We start from the raw sequence: 18,939 nt of genomic DNA, 5'->3' as shown, positions 1-18,939 counted from the left end.
TACTTCTGAAAATGTCATTTTTCATACACTGTAAGCTTGCTTTTTCCTCTCAGTTATGCTTAGGCAAAGCAAGTTTTTTCATAGATGTAGTTAAGGTTAGAGGTTTTCATTAGCAGCTGAATTTCCTGCTGCTTCACTGATGGTAATAGGACGAGCTTTTTAAATGGTAAGGTTATTTTTCATTCAGTATTATTCCCTTAGTTCCTTATATAAAAAAAAAAAATCCCACAAAAATACTACTGAACAGAATAATTCAGCTTGTGATAGGCACACAGTCTAGAAGGCGATATATCTCTCTTCTCCTTAGTCTAAAAGGTCTTTTATTGTAAGGATGTCCTTTGTCATACCCAGTTCTTTTTAAGTAATACAATTTGGACTGCCTACATTTTGTATTTTTTAATTTTTTTATAAATGAGGTAGTCAATAATTTTGTTCTTTAATGTTCCTTTGAAAAAGGTGGACAAGACAACTTTTGTGTACTGGAATGTTTTATGAAGTTTTAAAAGGAATTTGAAATCTTCACTGGAAGTTCAAAGCTATATTAAGTTATAATGAGCACAAATTTTTGAAAGAGATAATGCAGAATCTTCACAATAACATTATGGATGATTTAATAAATTCATAATTGACTCATTGGTTCAAATAACTAAATTCTAGCTTTAACTTACATTGATGGGTGATCAGAAAAAATTAAGTGAACAGTGCCTGCAAATTTCTACTTATATGGGAATTTTCTTTTCCCTGGTTCCAGAAAGAGAGAAAAGGAGATTAATTTTTCAGTTTTCATCAGCTATTGTCTTGAATTGCGTTAGTTTCTTAGAAAATGCAAAAACCTTGCAATTATTTAAAAATTCCCATTTGTTGTTTGATTTTGTACATTTAATGGCTTATTTGAAGTGAAGTTCCACAACTGAGTGTTTTAGGTCACTCAAGGATAGTGGCAAAAGCAGGTTTAGCACTATAGGGAAAGTGTGGCAAAGTTTTTGGCAAGGTTCACTCTAGTAATTACTAGATTGTAAAAGCATACAGAGGAAAATCTGAGTAAAATCTAAAATCAACCAAAAATAATCTATGTGGAGGCATGGGATAGAAAAAGGGTAAGAATATGAAATTATAAGGATAAAAAAGAATAAGGGAAATTCTCCTGTTGAGTCACTATGCTGAGAGTGGATCCCCTTGCCAAATTTAGCCCCAGACTTGACAAATGGTTCAGGCCTGGAGGTTTTAAGAACACGTAAACTTTACAGCACTTAATTGATAGCCTAATTTAAACACTTTCACCAAAGATTCTATAAAATTTGCTATACCATAATAATAACAACTCACTTCTAGGCCTTACTTATGAATCTAATATATTTAAGAATCTATTCACAGTACATTTGCTGTGTCACAGTCACACTCATAGACACGCAGAACTAAAGGAGTATGTACAGGGCATATACCTGCGAAAAATTCCCATTGAATTCAGTACAGCACTTGTGTTGGATGCTTTTGCATATTCTCAGTGGTCAAAGGGTTGAGTCTGGAGGAGGGAGGGGTATCAGCCAAGGCTCTGTCACCATTGCTGGGTGATCCTCCAGGTGTAGCAAACTTGAGACTTGGCTGGTGCTGAGCAGCATCCTGTTCAGAGGGAGACTGCTGGTCACAGCCCACTGTGCTCCGGGAGAGCTCAGAGGCTCTCACTTAGGACTGCTGTTTATAGGGCCACAAGCAACAGCAGCAACAATATCTATCAAACCAATGAACAAAACCCAGAGAGAGTTAAGTAGGAGGGTGGCCATACAGCTCCCCAGGATGTTTCTCTGTTGATTTGAAAGTGTCGGAAAGCCCCCACTTTCCAGGCCTGCTGTGCCTTTGTCATCAGCTGCTGCTCCTGCCATCGCAGGAGTCTGAATTGTTCCTGATGGGAGCAGAGCTGTGGCAGGTTTGTGCTTTTTGGAGCATCATTCTGCTCCTCAAGTGCGCCTCTCTGTGCTAGGTCTGGGGCTGGCTCAAATCAGTGGGACTGCTCCTGGCTTGAAATAGGGGCTGACATAGAAGCTCATTGCTGAACCAGAGGCTTGGCATGCTGATGGATGTCTGTTCATCATAACTACATTCTACAAAACTTTCTCTGTCACTTTCAGTTTGTTAATTCATTACTGTAGTCCTCTACCAGTGTTCCTAATATCTGTTATACCTTATATTCCAGAGATGGAAGTATGTGTCTGAAGAGTGATAACATTAAGAGTGGCCAGTTTCTTGGGACATAGATGCCATAGATCAAAGCTGAGCTTTCACTGTAAATCTAAAGGAAATTAAATTTTCAATGACTTATTGCTCTGTTTTCAACTCCAAATACTCAAGCAGGATTTCAAATTAATCTGTTCCAGCATTCATGCAGTCAAATGATTGCAAACTACAAGAGCACAAATTTAATCTCTAGAAAAGATTTTTGTTGTTATGTGATTTTATTTTTTAATTCATTTAGATGTCAGAAGTTTAAGACAGAAGGCTTTTATTTTGTTTTGTAATGAAGCAACTGAAAAAGCAACGCAGTCTTTTGGTTGAAAGCTGTCTGTTTCACCAACAATGCTTAGTAACAAGGGAAGGTAGGGAATTTAAATGACACATTATCTAACAGAAAAAAAAAAAAAAAGAAAATCCCAGTTTTCTGAGCCTAGGTAACTAATAAGCCTTAGATAATGGTGTTGGACTACTTCAATGTACACAATAACATAAAACTTAAAAGTTACAATACAATGAAAATGTCAAGTTAGCAATAGTTATGAAATATAATTACAGGAGGGTCCGAAATTTGTTTGATACAAAAATGTACAAAAAACTCAGCCCTAAAAATCAACACCATAGGGCAGAAAAAACCCCAGAAATTACCAAAATGCATTTGTGCTTCACTTTTTCAGGAAGAGACAGTTGTAATATGTATAATTTGGAGGGGAATAGTCAGTCTGATGAGTTTAAATAACTTTTAGTGATGTTAAGAGGATTAATTTGAATTCTTAATACTAATTTCCATTTTTCTCCATTGGTTAGTGCTTCATGAACTATTCTGTGTGTTTTCTGTCTCTGATAAAGGTTTTTTGCTCTTTTTCAGAAGTTTCATTTATATGTTGAAGAGTGGGTGTTCTACCAGAGCAGCATTTTCTTATGAAAGAAATAGTTATCAGCACTATTCACATCAATAATGACAACCTCAATACAGGAATATGTGTCAGATGCAACCCAGAGATCCACAGCTCTGGGAAGAATGAATGACAGTTGACTTTCAGTTTTAGGACTGGCTAGACAGTTCTTTATAGCTCTTCTGAGGGAGCTGTGTACAGCCAGAAAGAGCAGTAGTGATGACAAAGTGAAGCCTAATTAAAGCCACTGCTGTCAACAATTCAACTCTACTTGGACATTAACTCAATTTCTTTTGAAGTTAGAGGTCTCACCTGAGTGAAGCTAACCATTAGTCTATATATGTTGGGTGCATTTCATTCTCATTATTCTCAAATCATTTCTGTAATATAGAGACACGTGTCATGTATGAATACACTATTAAATATATGCACAGTCTTCAAAATTATGTTTAGATTGTGGTTTTTGGTGAACTAGAAAATGATGCAAAATAAGGTTTCCTATAGATGTGAAGTAGAACAATTAGAGTGCAGGAGAACCAGGATTTTTGAAGTCCTCTTAATGTGCCCCCTATCTTCTGTCCGTCCAAAATGCAGGGAGGTTGATGGAAACATACTGTATTTCAAGGGCTGAAAGTAAATTTTTGGAGCTTCTTGTAGAAGAGGTGAAACAAATTGTGTGTAAATTTTGAGTCCCTTTTAATAACTGAAAGTTTCAGTCTCATAATTTGTTTTTTTTCCAATAGTCTATTTCATTTATCAGCTCTCACAAGAGTGTGAGAGAACATCAGAGGCCACTAGTATTCCTTCTGACAAAAGTGAAATAAGACATGATTCTGGCAATTACAGCTGAGTAAGCAAAACATTCTGGAACCTGATGATTTTCATTACACTGCTGTTTTTATGAAATCTTGTAATATAAAGGTAGAATCACAGACTTTTTTTTTTTTTTTTTTAATCTGAGCTCAGTTTCCATCACACAGGCAGAGTCCAAAGTATAGAAGTCTGGAGATGCATAGCACTTTGAAGGCTGATTAAGAGCACTGGAAATGTAATGGGGACTAAATGAAGTGCTGCTCACTTTTAGATTAAATTTAATAAGCTCTGTTTCTGTCCTTCTCATCCCTTTTCAATGTCTCTTTTTTTGTTGCATTCGCTTAGGAAGAAAATTTGGGTCTTAAGGAGTTCAAAGAGGGTAAGAGTTTTACACACTGTATTAGCTAGTTGCTGCATATCTAATTAACTAGAAATTAGCTACCTATTGAGTTGTTATCAGCTAGAGCTTTACCTTTAGTGTCTTAATAGGACAACTGTGCTGCACATGCAGAGATGCTTTTGTTTAACTTTGCTGTCAAAAGAGATTATCTCTTAGAACGAGACTCATATTAGTTTTTGAGCATGAGAGGTAATAGTGAAAACTGATGTTTTGTCCTGGTTGTCTGCAACGCTGTCATTTTTGTCTGGGCATAACTTTGAATTTATAGCCTATACTCCCAATTGTTTTGCTTAAACATTAGTTTACCTTCAAAATTTAATTAAATATCTCATAAATACAAAAACATATAGTCAACTTCCTAATAATTTCTGACATTAGCATTCACATACGCATGTATATTTTAATGTCCTTACCATTAACATGCTCTACAAAATGTAAGTCATAACATAACATTTACTTTTTTTTCAGCCAATGGATTCTGAGGCATTTGTGCTTTATGCTCACTTCATCTCCTCAATAGCATTTCTCTACGTTATTGTGTACAATGGGAAGTCCCATATATTTGTTAAGGCTATAAAGCAAAGCAGTAATACTCCCTGTATGGACAGACATGTCCAAAAGGTGTTGTTTATGGCCCTCTTTACTCAGTGGCCCCTTAGCCATTAGCAATGTTGACTGCTTTGTCATGGTATTTTGGTCCTTATGGCCTTTTCTTCTCTATCTTCCTTTGTTTCTTGCCTCTCCTATGGCTGCATCACGTCTGTCGTGTGGCAGGTTCAGTTTTGGTTGCTAAGTGGCATTGCCTAGATTTAATTACACTGTGTCATTTTGTTCAATTTTTGGGCATCCAGTCACATAAGCAGGTACATCATCTGTACATCCATCATGTGAAGGACATGTCAACTTGATCTTTTATCTTATAAAGTTCATTTTTTCATCAAGTAAAAGATCAGGAATTATTTATCTGAATATTAGTATAAGAGGCTTGGTGGTGGCTTCCCAAACCAGATAAGGGTTTGTATATGAGAAATTTTGGAGCTGAATCTAACTTGGATGAAAAAAAACACATTAGAAAATGTTTGAAATAAAAAATAAAAAAAAAAAAGCTGAAAGAATAATTCAGCTCATGATTGTATAATTCAGTAGTTGTATATCAAAGAAATTGCATATCTCAATTTGAAATTTGAAACTTCTTATTAAATTCATGCGTAATTAAATCCAGAGCTACAGCTTTTTTGTTTAAAAAAAACCCAAAAAACAAAAACAACTTCCTATCAACAAGTACTCACAAATATTTTCAGACATAGTCTAGCCAGTCATAAATCATCTGATTTATGATCTGGAATTTATGGACTGATAAAAAACTAGGTCACTTTTCAAGCAAGATGTATAATATTATGAAGGAATAGTGTTTGAGAGAGATGCCATTCTGTGATATTGGCTGCTTAAAACCCAGAGATTCAAACCACAGAGAAATCAGATAAAACATGAACATGTGGAAATCTGTGTTCTGCTCCATTTGCATCTGACTTTGGACAGGTAACTTTAACTAGAAATGTGAAAAATAAGGAAAAGTAGAAACTATTTATGATTAATTATTTGAATGTATGTTACTGTTGCATCTCAATACACTAAAGATATTGTAAAAACACTAATAGCCTGACTTTTTCTGAGGTAGGAGACAACTCTTATATGAAGTTGCTTTTGAATGTCCTTGAGTCAGTCTGGTGTGAGCAGATCTACTGCAGAACTTGAAAAATGAGATATTTGGTTCTGTTCTTTAATATATGACTTCAAGGCCCAAGGGGCTGGAATAGATTAATGATAGTTTAAATGAATCCATAAAATGTAAAGGGAAGGGATACAAAAAATAAGACAAGGTCTTTGAGGTGCTATCTAAACTTATTAAATACATGTGCCAGAATGGTCTGATTGGATTTGAAAACATTCCTTTTGCTTGTTCCTTGATCGTTCCTACCGGTGTTTTGCATACAGTCCGGCTATATGCCCCTCGCTGTAAGATTTGTTATATTTTTTTTAAAAAGTCAAAATTCTGGGACAGAAACCAGCAAACAGAATTCAGGACACTGCCAACAATCAAAGACAAGGTACATGAGTCATAAGTATGACAATAATTCAAAATTGGAAACAATAAATCTCTAGCATTTGGTCTACAGATGTGAGTAAATGCAAGCCTGTCTGGAAAACAAAGTAAGCAGTATAATGCCTTGCTGCTTTGTAAAGGTTAATGGTATTTAGGGTCTGGAAAAAGGGAAATACTTTGACAAGATACAAGTTCTGTTGAGCTGCAATTCATAATGAATATTGCAGCTAAAAAGGAATAAATTATGTACAAAGGGAAAGCACTAATTTTAGTCTGGGCACTTCTTTATCAGAAACAATGAAATATTTACCAAGGAGGTGACAAGGGAGTGATAAGGTAAAATTAGTCATATGTAGTGCCAATTTTACCCATATTATTTAATTATTTGAGCTACATGTGCAGGTTAATGAAGTGGAGAAAGAGTAACAGCTTGTCATATTGTCTTGGTAAAAGACCTGGGCTTGTCAAGAGACTATTCTCATTACATTTTAGGAGATATCAGGTACTCCATAGTTCAGAGTCAGAGAAAGACTCCAACCTTACCTAAAACTTATGTAACTAAAAGGTTCCCCTTTTCCTCAGGAAAATTGATATCCCATACTTTTTTTTTTAATATGAGCAGATGACATAAATTAGGTATAAACCCCAACAAACAAAATCAGCCGCTGAATTAACTGTACTCCCAAAACCAAATTATGATCAAATTCTTTCTATATATAGAGCGAAAAGTAATTAAAGGAATGGGAATAAGGAGGATCTTTTTTTTGCTAAGAATGAAATTCTAGGAGAAGTGCTTTTACAAAGCTTTTATTAAAGCAAAAAATAATCTCTGATTATGTCTTGAGTTACCTTTGGCATCGGGTATATCTCCTGGGAAAGATTATTTTGATATCACAGAATCATAGAATGGCTTGGATTAGAAGGGATCTTGAAGATCATCTTGTTCCAAATCCCTTGCCATGCACAGGGACACTTTCTACTAGACCAGGTTGTTCAGAGCCTCATCAACCTGACCTTGAACACTTCCATGGATGTGTGATATAATAGAGAACATGTTGGACATTTACTCTGAGGGAAAGAGACAAATGAAGGAGAATTACTAGAAATTCTGAGCAGCACTCGGAAGAGCTAAAGATTTAGACCATAAGAAACCAAAAAGAGAAAATAATAAATAGGAAAATAATAACTAGGTAGAATAGAGGAGAAAGTAATAAGGAAAACAGTAAAAAAAACAAATGTAAAAATATATAAAATGTAAAGATATATAAGTCCATCTTGTTCCATATGTGCTTTAGCAGTGTATCGGTATAACACATTCCTGGTTTGGCAAATGCAAGGAAAATCCCTCCCCTCCCACCACCCCCATTCCCTCCCCTCCCCCCCCCCGCCCCCCGCCCCCCCCCCCCTTTTTTTTTTACTCTGGAAGATACAAAAAATGTAACTTCCAGTATTTTGAGAAAATGAAAGAGTTTCTATTAGGGCAGTGAGGCTCTGAAATACTTATATAGGAAGCAAACCTCTAGATTTGTCTACCAATTCTTCCAATAGGATATTGTTATACATATTTTGCCTGTTATTTTGCAGTTACAGCATTGAAGAAAAACTCTTCTTTGGTAATTAAAAAGGGAGCAAAAGCTGAAAAGAAAAAATTTCAAAACAAGAAAGGTAAAAAGAAAGGTGGTTCAGCAATGATAATGAGAATGTATAGAAATGTTATTTTATAAAAGGATATTAAGGATTGCTGAAATTGACTGTTATTGATCTTTCGACTAGTAGCTTGGTGAAAAGGTCTTTCAGAGTGTGAGATTTTGCACAAATCATAGAGACCACTCTTTCCAACACTTTAGATGTTCATGAAGGAAAGACAGGAGGTTCATTATAGACCTATTATTCAGCAGAGGGCAATCCAACATCCACTGGACATGAGACACTGCAGGGTGCAGTTAAGTCATTAGAGCCTGGTAATTGCTATACATTTCCTTTCAAGTTGTCCTATATGTCACTGTTACTGCAAACTAAGATTTTAAACAAAGGCAGCAGACTTGTGGCTCTGCCAAAAAAACATACTTTCTAAGGTTGCATGAAAGTTACTTGATTATGGGAAAAAAAAAGTTTGACCTATTTATATGAACCTCAGCTGCACAAGGAAATAGAACAAGCTGTGAAAGCCCATTACATAGGCCAACAGTGCAAGCTATAGATTACAGAGCCTAAAGTACTTGTTAGTAAATCAAATAATGCCTCTCAGCAAGTAACACTACTTCCTTCCAAAAGAATAGTGGCTATGTTAAATTTGTAAAAAATATTCCTTGCCAACTTGCTGGAAACTTTTCACTTCCATTCATGGTACAGAAGAATCACTCTATAATGTAACTCATAAAAGACAAGGTACAGGCTTTTCTTTATCTTACTTACAAGCAGAGAATCAAAGAAGGGTAAAAAGAAATCTGGCAACCTGCAAAGGAGAGCCTTGCAGAGTTTTCGGCTGCTGGCCTGCCATATACTGAATTAGCAAAATAACAGATTGCCAATAAAACTGAAATAATCACATTCTAGGACAGCATGAGCAATATGAGGAAAGATGTACGGCATTTGCTGGACTCTTGTCTTCTGCTGGTAATAGAAAGTGTGTTGCTGGCTGACTCCTAATTTAAAAAAGAAAAAAAAGCATTAACTGGTTATATTTTATCATAATATTTAATATAATATGACCTTAATTTAACATCTGTTCTGGGCATGCCCAGTTAGATAACAATGTGTTATAAAAATCTGAGTGCTTTGAAAGGCTGATGTAAAGAAGACAGGAAATGAATGCTCAAAATTAATCACCACCTTCTTAATCTGAAAAAATTACTCTCACTCTCTGTGTTGGTTGAACTCCAGGCAGAAACCAAGCGCCACACAGCTGCTCACTCATGTTCTCCACAGCAGGGGGGCAAGAGGGAAATTGGAAGGGTAAATGTCAGAAACTCCTGGGTTTGAATTAGAAAAACTTAATATTGCCACAATACTAATAACAAAAACAACAACTTTAATTTCAATTTAAAAAGTAATAAGAAGAGGAAAATAAAACCCAAGAAAGACAAGCAATGAAAATGAAAACAGTTACCACCAACTGACCGATGCTCACCCAGTCCCTGAGCAGCAGCCCAGTGGCAAACCTTCCCCTTTATACATTTCTGATCATGATGCTGTATGGTCTGGAATATCCCTTTGGTTTGATTCCAGGACAGAATGGAATCAGCTGTCCTGGCTGTTTCAAATTCTTCCACACCCCCACCTGTTTGCTATTGGGGTGGTGTGAGAAGCAGAAAAGGCCTTGATTCTGAGCACTGATCAGCAGCAACCAAGACATCTCTGAGTTATCAATACTGTTTCCAGCACAAATCCAAGCCATAGTCCCATACTAGCTATTATGGAGAAAAATTACTTCAGCCTGACCAAAGCCAGCACATGCTGCGCTGTTACTATGATATTTTCCTTTAAGTAATTTAGGGATGAAAAAACTATTTTGACACTTCATTTTAAGATTTGATGCAGTGAAGTATTGAGGGTCTTATGTAAAAGATTGAAAATTGTCAGCAAGCTTCTGTGGGAATGAGTAATCAGCATAATTAATGCAAAAAATAAAGTGACAGTGATCTGCAGCATGCACAAATGGAAGCAAAAGATCCTGGTAAGCTTATCATTGTACAGGTTTTGTAAAGTTATAGTCATCCGAAGATGTTGGCAATGAAAAAGGCACAGAAGATCAGTCATCAGAGAATGACTAATTACCACTATGCTTAATAGCTGCAATGAGCTACATATCTGTACAACATCAAAATGTTTGTTAATTATGTGTTTTTAATATAGAGGAAAAAGTACAAAATTAGTAGTGTTTATTGATTGTATATCACAATAAAATGTATCAGTGGTTCACCAAGGGAAGAGAGGAGATGGCTGTTCTCTCTGACTGAGTAAAATGATGGTAATTCTTCAGTCAAGCACAGGATATAACAAACAAACATATCTAAGGAAGCAGAAAAGTACTTATTTTACACAAAAAGCAGAGTCAGCAGATTTTCTCTGTATGTGCTTGATATAGTAATTTTCTAAGAGAAACGATGATGCTGCCTGGGTGCATTGGGAGATTTGTTGGGAGAACATGACTACAGGAATGTAACCCGTAGTGTGGAGGCAGTAAAGCAGAGGTTCTCTCTGACAGTACTGTCTGGGGTATAAAGTAAAGAAAAGATTATAAATGCTTCTGCCATCTTATCTGCAAGAGCATACCAGCTATATCTGGTTTTGAGAGGAGGAGAAAAAACATTCTTGTTTAACCTTAGCTAAATAGACCAAGTCCCTATTGTGAGCACATTATAAGTATTATAGTTGAAGAGAGAAAAAATAATTGATGGGGGTAGAAATATGCATTTTACATTAACTTGGATTCAGTTAAGGTTATTTTTAAATGTGTTGATAACTTGATTATCACTTAGATATTATGAACATAAGAATAGGAGTAACCTAAACATTATATCTCCAGAAGGGTTTGGGGCAACCAAAAATGTGAGTTTTCATTTCATCTCCATAGATTAGCCACCATAAAGAGCAGAAAAACAGGTGTGAAAACCAAGAAGCCTCATATGGTACCAACAAATAATTGTGATTTTCCTTTCAGCTGTATATACGTCCTAATGACTATCATGTTATTGGTAGTTAGAATACATCGAGTAAAAGGTCAGCTTAAGTGTAGACAGTTTGTAAATTGAATAGAAAACCAAATTTTGATCAATGTGTAGAAGCCAAACTCAAATTGATGCTCACTATCATGGATAAGTAACACTAAAAAATATGATCAATTTATCTTGAAAATAATTGTACACTTCAGCAAGGTACTGTAGAGCAAAAAGAGCAGCATATATTAAGAAAAAGCAGAAAATTTCATTCAGTGCTATTAAGATGTAATTGTTATAAGCAAAGGTTTTACAAAGAATATTCACCACTCTCTGTAGGAGAGAGATCAATAGTATTCATGAGACAGTGCACTTGAGTAATCAAATTTCTTATTCTTTTTTACACAGAATAACTTCCCTTTGCGCACTACAAAATTTAGATCAGCCACAAATTATAAGTCAGCAAATAAACTGGTGTATTTGGTGTTTTCCAAAGACTGAAATTAACCTGAAAAATTGTAATGGAGTATGGCTTTTCTTTTTTTTACTCTTTTTTATTATTTTTTTTAAATTTTTTTTCCCCTGTATGGCTTTCCTTCATTAAAGCCTCATTGGTTAGTGCTCTCATGGAGCACACTGAAACTGATTGTGTTTTGGATGCTCTCTTTTTGATTTACTGAGGGCATTTCAAGTTTACATGTGTGATAGATCATGAGGCCAAATGTACATTGCATCTCTGTGCGTGTGACTTGCTGCAACATGAAGCCATCAACTAGTCAGTCTTAAAAGAGTAATCTTGGAAGCTGAGGAAAGCACTTCCTGCACCAGGTGATGTAGCTTTTAAGTAGCATGGAAATCTATAGAATGAATTTTGTATTCTCAGAATGCAGTTTTTAAAAGTGGCATAACCTTTTAGATAAGAACCATTTGGCATTTCAGTCTATCACTTATAGCCAAGAAGGGCTAAGCCAATGTTGAAGACACATGGTTGGATTTAGTTCAAATCCTAGCTCTGCTTGCTTCAGTGGATTTTTTCAGATCCCTTTGGTCTATATTCAGTTCCCTCTTTGTGAAATGCAGTTGCTAGTATTCATACTCTGTGAGGATCTATCAAGATGTTTTATTCATTAGTGCCTAGAAAGTCATGTGCTATACTCTGAAGAGTGTATTTATATGATAAATATGGATGTATAAATGAACAGTCCTAGTATATACACTACTCATTATTACTTAGATCACTATTTAGTTTTTTTTTTTGTCTTTAAAAGATTATGAGATCAATGTTTTATCTAGTAAATACACTTTAATGTTTAAAAGGTTTTATATGCTTTTTGTTCACCACCATCAGATTGTACTATAAATAACCATATTGCTACCTTATAAATTCTTTATTCTTTCTTAGTTTCACAAAAGTAGGGGTTTTTTTGTGAGGTCATTTTTTTTTTCCTAAACAGGATGGAAAAAAATTGAAAAACAATTTTTACTGCATTGTAATGCATATTTCTCTTGCTTTTCTTGCAATAAGGTTGCAAGAACTGTGTCAGGTTTTGGGTTTTTTTCTTTGTTTTTTGTTTTTTTAACATTCAGGATGAAAGTTAAGGAAAATGGTAGGAAAATATATATCAACATTGTAGCTGTAAATCTTAAAGTAGAATTTCACTTGTGCCAGTATTTTCTGAAGGTGTATGCTAAGTGTGTTAGATGCTGGGGATCTATAAAGGAAATTAGGATTATAAAGGAAAGGGTTTCCTTTACAGTGGAAGCTCTGCCAAAAGAAAAATATATGACAAATGCTGCTGAACTGTTTTAAAAGAACAGCATTTTGAGGAGATGCATGGAAGGACATTATACCACACAGAAAAGAAATTTTAGCAAACTCCACCTGTGAAACATTTAGAAGTGTTACATACATCTCCTTCCAATGCAAAACTGAATAGAGTGTTATCAAGTTTTATTTCCTCAACTGCAAACAGATAGCAGAAAATTTCTCCTTTATTATACTTGTAGTGGATTCAGAAGGCCATAGTATTAAGGTCAAAGAATGAAGTTGTAGTTGCCTTGTTATTGACAAAGGTTTTTAGAGGAAGAACATTTTTACCTTTTCTGACTTCCTTCTTCCCTTCCTTTCTTCATTTTTTCCTTGTCTTTTCCCTGGTTGACTCTAAAGCTCAGAAAAGATGGTTTCCAGTGTTTCAGCTTCTGAACTGAAAAATAATTTTGTGGAGTGAGTGAATACAAGCTTTTGGACAGACAAATGAACAGAACCAAAAGCACCACCAGGAAAAATGGTCCATAATGACCATTGAATGTCATGCTGTTCACCCAGGGCAATGTGTGCTCACATCCCACTGTGCTTTGCAGCTGCTCTGAATAGAAGAAACACTGACTGTCCTAAAATGTGTTATCTACAGGGACCATATGCAGCAAAAGGAGTCACAGGAAATTTAGGCTTTGTAAGAAGTGCTCTCAGAACTGCAACTGCAATATGTCCTAAAGTAAATTCTCCCCAATTTCTTGATTAAATTATTGAAATTTGCACCGCTGAGTGTGCATAATGCTTTTTGAATCTTTATAGTATAAGAATGAGGAAAACCAAGTATCAGTTTTTCAGGACATTAGGGACTTGAGTTCAATTCAGGTGGAACTGATGTATACTGATTCTTTTTTTTTTTTTAAGCTTCCCTGCAAGCCACATTTTCTTCTTCTGAAATACCATTTTAAAATGCCTGCAGGTCCTGTGAACACAAAGGTTTGTTTTGCCATCCATATCATTCCTCTAAAACACATTCCAGAAAAGTGGAAAGAAAAGTAAGAAACTATTTGTTGAACTTTTTCAAACATTATTTTCACAAATCTTTAGCTTCTCGTCTATTTTTTTCCTGATCAGCTTTAGCAAAATAAAAGGAAGCCAGAAGACTCAGAGAAATTACTTATAAACTGACATGTTGTTGATTTTGTGGATTCAAAAAAAAATTAGATTTTTCATTAAAACACAATCCTCTCTATTATTTTTGTTTATGTTTGACTTTCCTTTTAATTTTTTTTTTCTCCTGGTTTGTTTTTGGTTTGTTTTTGTTGTTGTTGTTTTGGGTTTTTTTGTTTGTTTGGGTTTTTTTGGTGGGGGAGAGGGGTGCTTCTGCAGGCTGTGTGAATGCTACACTTGTCAGCTATGTGTTTCTAGGCTCTTTAATAAGCATAGATCGGCTTTAATAAGCAGATTTTTGTGTCAGTTACATTGATAAAAATCTGCAACAATGCTTGGCTTGTCTTTGGTGCTTGTCTAGGTGTCTATCTGTGTATTTGAAATACAGAATCTTTTATTTTTTTTTTTAATTTTAAGATCTGAACACTGATTAGGAGAAAAAGGCTTGTTAACCCCTGCAGGAAGTTTTGCTGCATCCCAAATTGTTTGTTTTGTGTTTGCCTTACAATGGAGGGTCAAGTCTGTTGCTGTTTATAGAGTTAAATGTTGTTACCAAAAAAAAAAACAACAACACACCAGAAAAAAACAGCAAAGTAAACATTTTCTGTCTGTCTCGTTCCCCACATTAATTTTATTTTCTTTCAAGTTCCAAATTGTCTGTGCAAAAAGCTCATCTGCCTCCTTGAGAGGATTCTGTTTCAAGCAATGTCATAACCCACCCAGGCTGTTAAAGTGACACACAAGACTTTCCTCACCCTTTTTCTTCCTCTATGAAATATTTTAGGGTTGAAGAGAAAGTGTTTAGATCCTGCGGGTGATTTCTGCTCAGCCAAGCTAATCCCATTATCCGTTAGTCATGTTTACATCAGGCTAACAGCTAATAACTCATGTGGAACTCTGTAACCGTCTTTAATCTTGTTCTTCATCCAGGAGCCTGGCTTTCTCAGATTATTAATGGTGATGGGTACTGAGTGTCCTGTCAGGCTTCTGCTCCTGGAATGGCTAAGTGACACGAGGTCAGCCCTTTCAGACCAGCTCTCTGGGGTGACATATGGTAATTGCATGTGCCCCTCCTCCTAAGGAAAAGAGCTGACTATCTCATACAGGGTCTCAAAATAGTCATTGTTCTCACACAACCCATTAAAGGGTTGATTTTTCCCTTCTGAAAAAGTTTGAGATAGATGTAGAGAGAATTGTAACTGACCAAGTCTGTTTGGTGGCAGGCTGTTTCTATCCAAGTGAGTCTTTTTTGTAGTGCAGTGATCTTACAGAAGATTTCAGAATCCCAAAAGTCATACAGGTGCCAAAGGATGCCCTCAGAATTAAATAAACCATGGATGGCATGCTGTGAAGAAATTACTTATTAATTCTTTTCTGACTGACTTAAACGATTCAGTGAACCAACAGTATTATAGAGCAACAATCATTTTGCATTAATTTGTCAAAACCTTTAGGTGTGAGTACTTGAAGGTGTGAAGTTACTATGATTTTCATGCATGTTTCTGTAGACAGCAAAAAATCCCTTAGTGTCAATATAATAGTGTCAAATCACAGCTTTAACCTTAGACTCTATAGGATAAGTGAAGCTGAAATAGGGTGAAGAACTTGTTTAAGCTGTTTCTATTCAAGAGGGCAAATCTGCTCTATTGTTGCAATCAGAATGAGCAAGTGTAAGCATGTCAGGCTAAGTGATCCTGCTTTTCATCCTAGACCCTGCTCAAGAAGCCTTTGTCTATTGTATAAAGATGATGTGCAAGTATTCTGCCAGCTTCAGTTTGTGAAAACTAAATGAGGCCAAGAGCAGACCTTGATAAGGAACCTGTAATTTATGCAGCCCTGAAATGCTAAACATACTTAGAGGGATGTTCCTACTTCTATGATTAAAACAAAACAAAACAAAACAAAAAACCAGCAAAACCAAAACTAACCAAACAAACACCCCAATCTTCCACCAAAATTATTTGGTCATGTAAATCTGTCAGTAATGAAAAATATCTTAGGATGTATTCTGTTCTGCTAGAGTCTCCTTTATTCATCCCAGTGTAAAATCTTTCAGGTTGAAATAGGCAACCAAATCCTTATACTAACAGACATCATATCTGCAAGAAGATAATGTTTAATTGAATAAAAGGGAAAATACAGGGATGTCATGGGATCTGTGAAATTGTGGATTGTCTCTTGATGGAAATGGAAAACAATCTGCTAACTGGGTTAAAATTTGACCACGTCACCTTGCTCTAAAAAAAAAAAAATATATATATATATTTATATGTATATATATACACATGAATAGTTATAATGAACTTAAAATATTTTCAGACATTTGGTCATTTAAACATAAAACCTCTTTTTTTAATAAATAAATACAAACGATCCTTCTCCCCCTTTTTATTTCAGAACTATCCATGGACTAATAGCATCATAGAGTCACAGAATGTTTTGGGTTGGAAGGGAGACTAAAGTTCATCTAATTCACACTGCTTGCCATGTGCCACTAGACCAACCTGTCCAGCCTGGCCTTGAACAATTCCAGGAATGGGGCATCCACAATGTCTCTGGGACACCTCTGCTAGTGCCTCACCACCCACTGACTAAAGAAATTCTTCCTAACTTCCAATCTAATTTATCTCTCTTTTACTTTAAAATCTTTTTCCCTTATCCTGTGTGCCAATGAATGAAGTTGCTTTGGATCATTTCTATAAGGTCCCTTTCAATACTGGAGGGCTTCTAATAAGGTGTCTCTGGAACCTTCTCTTCTCCAGTCTGAAAAATTCCAGCTCTCTCAGCCTGTCTTCATAGGAGAGGTGCTCCAGCCTTCTGATTATCTTTATGGCTTCCTCTCTCCAACAGGTCCATCTGTGCCCTCCTTGTGCCAGGGGCCCCAGGTCTGGGTGCAGCACTCCCGGTGTGGTCTCACCTGAGCAGAGCAGAGCAGGGGGGCAGAGTGACCTCCCTTGCCTTGCTGGCCACGCTGCAAGATAAGATTGGCATTCTGGGCTGCAAGCACACACTGTTGGCTCATGTCCACCCTTTTTCCACAAGAACCTCTAAGTAGTCCTTCTCTGAAGGCCTGCTTTCAATTAGTTATTTTTCAGTCATTTCTGGGACTGCCCTGACCCTGGTGCTGCACCTTGCACTTGGTCTTGATGAACCTCGTGAGTTTCTCGTCTCTAATTTGGTCAAGTCCCTGTGGATGACATTCCATCCTTCAGCTGTGTCAGCTGCATCACTCAGCTTGGTTTCATCTGCCACCTTGCTGAGGATGTGTTTGATCTCGCTTGTTATGTCACTGATGAAGATGTGAAAGAATATCGGTCTTAAGACAGAGCCCTGGGGGACAAAGTAGTATAAAATATTTTTAAAAAACCATGCCCCAAACCCCAAAGTTTGTACAATAAAGATTAAAATTTGTTAGGCGTTTTTCAGTATTTTTTTTTTTACAGAATGTAATCAGTTTAACCTAATTATCTTATTACTTCCCTTTCCTAAATCAGAAGCACCAGAGTATGGGGAGCAGTGGTAAGAGAGAAATCTTAATTGATTTTGTGGCCTTTGACTCAAAGCAAGGACTTTCTGTTACTGTATATAATGGGGAGAGGTGGGAGGAGAACACAAGTGACACAAGTGGCTGAAGAAAGGGAAGCCAGTCTTACAGCCCCCATGGAGGTTGGTTTGCAAGCCTTGAGAGCGTGAGCAGGTGCAGGAGCACGGGCCTGCCAGGAAACTTTGTGTTGACAGAAGGATGGGAATTCATGCAAATAAGTCTTTCTTGTCACAGCTTAGCATTTGATAGATGAAAACTATGCTGATTTTACAGAATTAAACTGTCATTTTATGGAGAGAATTATTTAGAACTGCTGGGTTATAAAATTTGATCATGTGCACATAAGTAAAGGCTGACTTCAAAATCTTTACCTCCGAGTCCTTGCTCTTCCTGCTGGCTTCCAGGAACACTGCAGCCTCCTTTGCATAACTCTTTCTGTGGCTCAATTTCCTCCACTTGTAACTGCTGGATTTCTGTAGTCTCCAATTTATAAGGTCATTGCCCATCATGGGGACATAGATTTTACCTCTCTGCTAATATGAAATGTTAAACCATCTAGGCGGACTTCTGGCTGGTGCTTTATGTTGAAAATTACTTTTATAGTTTCCTGTGTCTGCTTTACAGGATGGCACCTTTTAATCTTCTCTTTTTTGCTTCTGTTTGTGCCTCCAACAACTGATATCTCCAATTGCAATGTATTCCATTTAATTTATGACAGCAGTGGTTTCACAATGCAGGCCTATTGCTGTACTTGGGTTTATTTCCTTTTTTTTTAGTTGGTGATTTTGTTCAAAAAGATTTGCAGAGCTTCTTTTATTAAAGGGCAATGGAAAAAAATTGCCATACAATACTACAGCATACTGTTTTTATGAGAGGCCTTACCTTAGAATGCTTTATTGAATGGAAAACAGGCTTTTTTTTTTTTTAATCTTTTCTGTTGAGGAAACTCTTTTTGAACAAAGTTTGTTTTACAATTGTCCTTGATTTTAAATTAGGATTGATCTAAAAAACTGATCATTCCAAAAGGGAAGGAATCTGTGTTTCAATTTGTTTCTTTCTTTTATTATGAATAAAGTACAATTTACAAAAAGATGAAATTTCAAAATACTATATGAAATAAAATTAAATTGTTTAGGTTTTTTTTTGATTTTGAGGTCAATAGAGTTTGCTCATTATTGAATATTTTAATTTTAGTTTTTTTATTTTAAGTGGTATTTTATGTCTGAAAATACTTTGAAAAAGTCTGACATGAAAAGGAGTTTTCAAAAATATTTTCTCATTTCTAAAATAGTTTTTCTTTAGTTTCACCTAATTTGACTTAGTTTAGCCAACTATAGCATTTCTGATAGAAGTTTTTCACATACGTTATCAGTTA

The sequence above is a fragment of the Fringilla coelebs genome (assembly GCF_963513975.1).
Source record: "Fringilla coelebs genome assembly, chromosome: 1".
Classification (NCBI taxonomy): domain Eukaryota; kingdom Metazoa; phylum Chordata; class Aves; order Passeriformes; family Fringillidae; genus Fringilla; species Fringilla coelebs.
The sequence above is the reverse complement of the archived record's forward strand: the minus strand, read 5'-3'. Positions refer to the sequence as shown.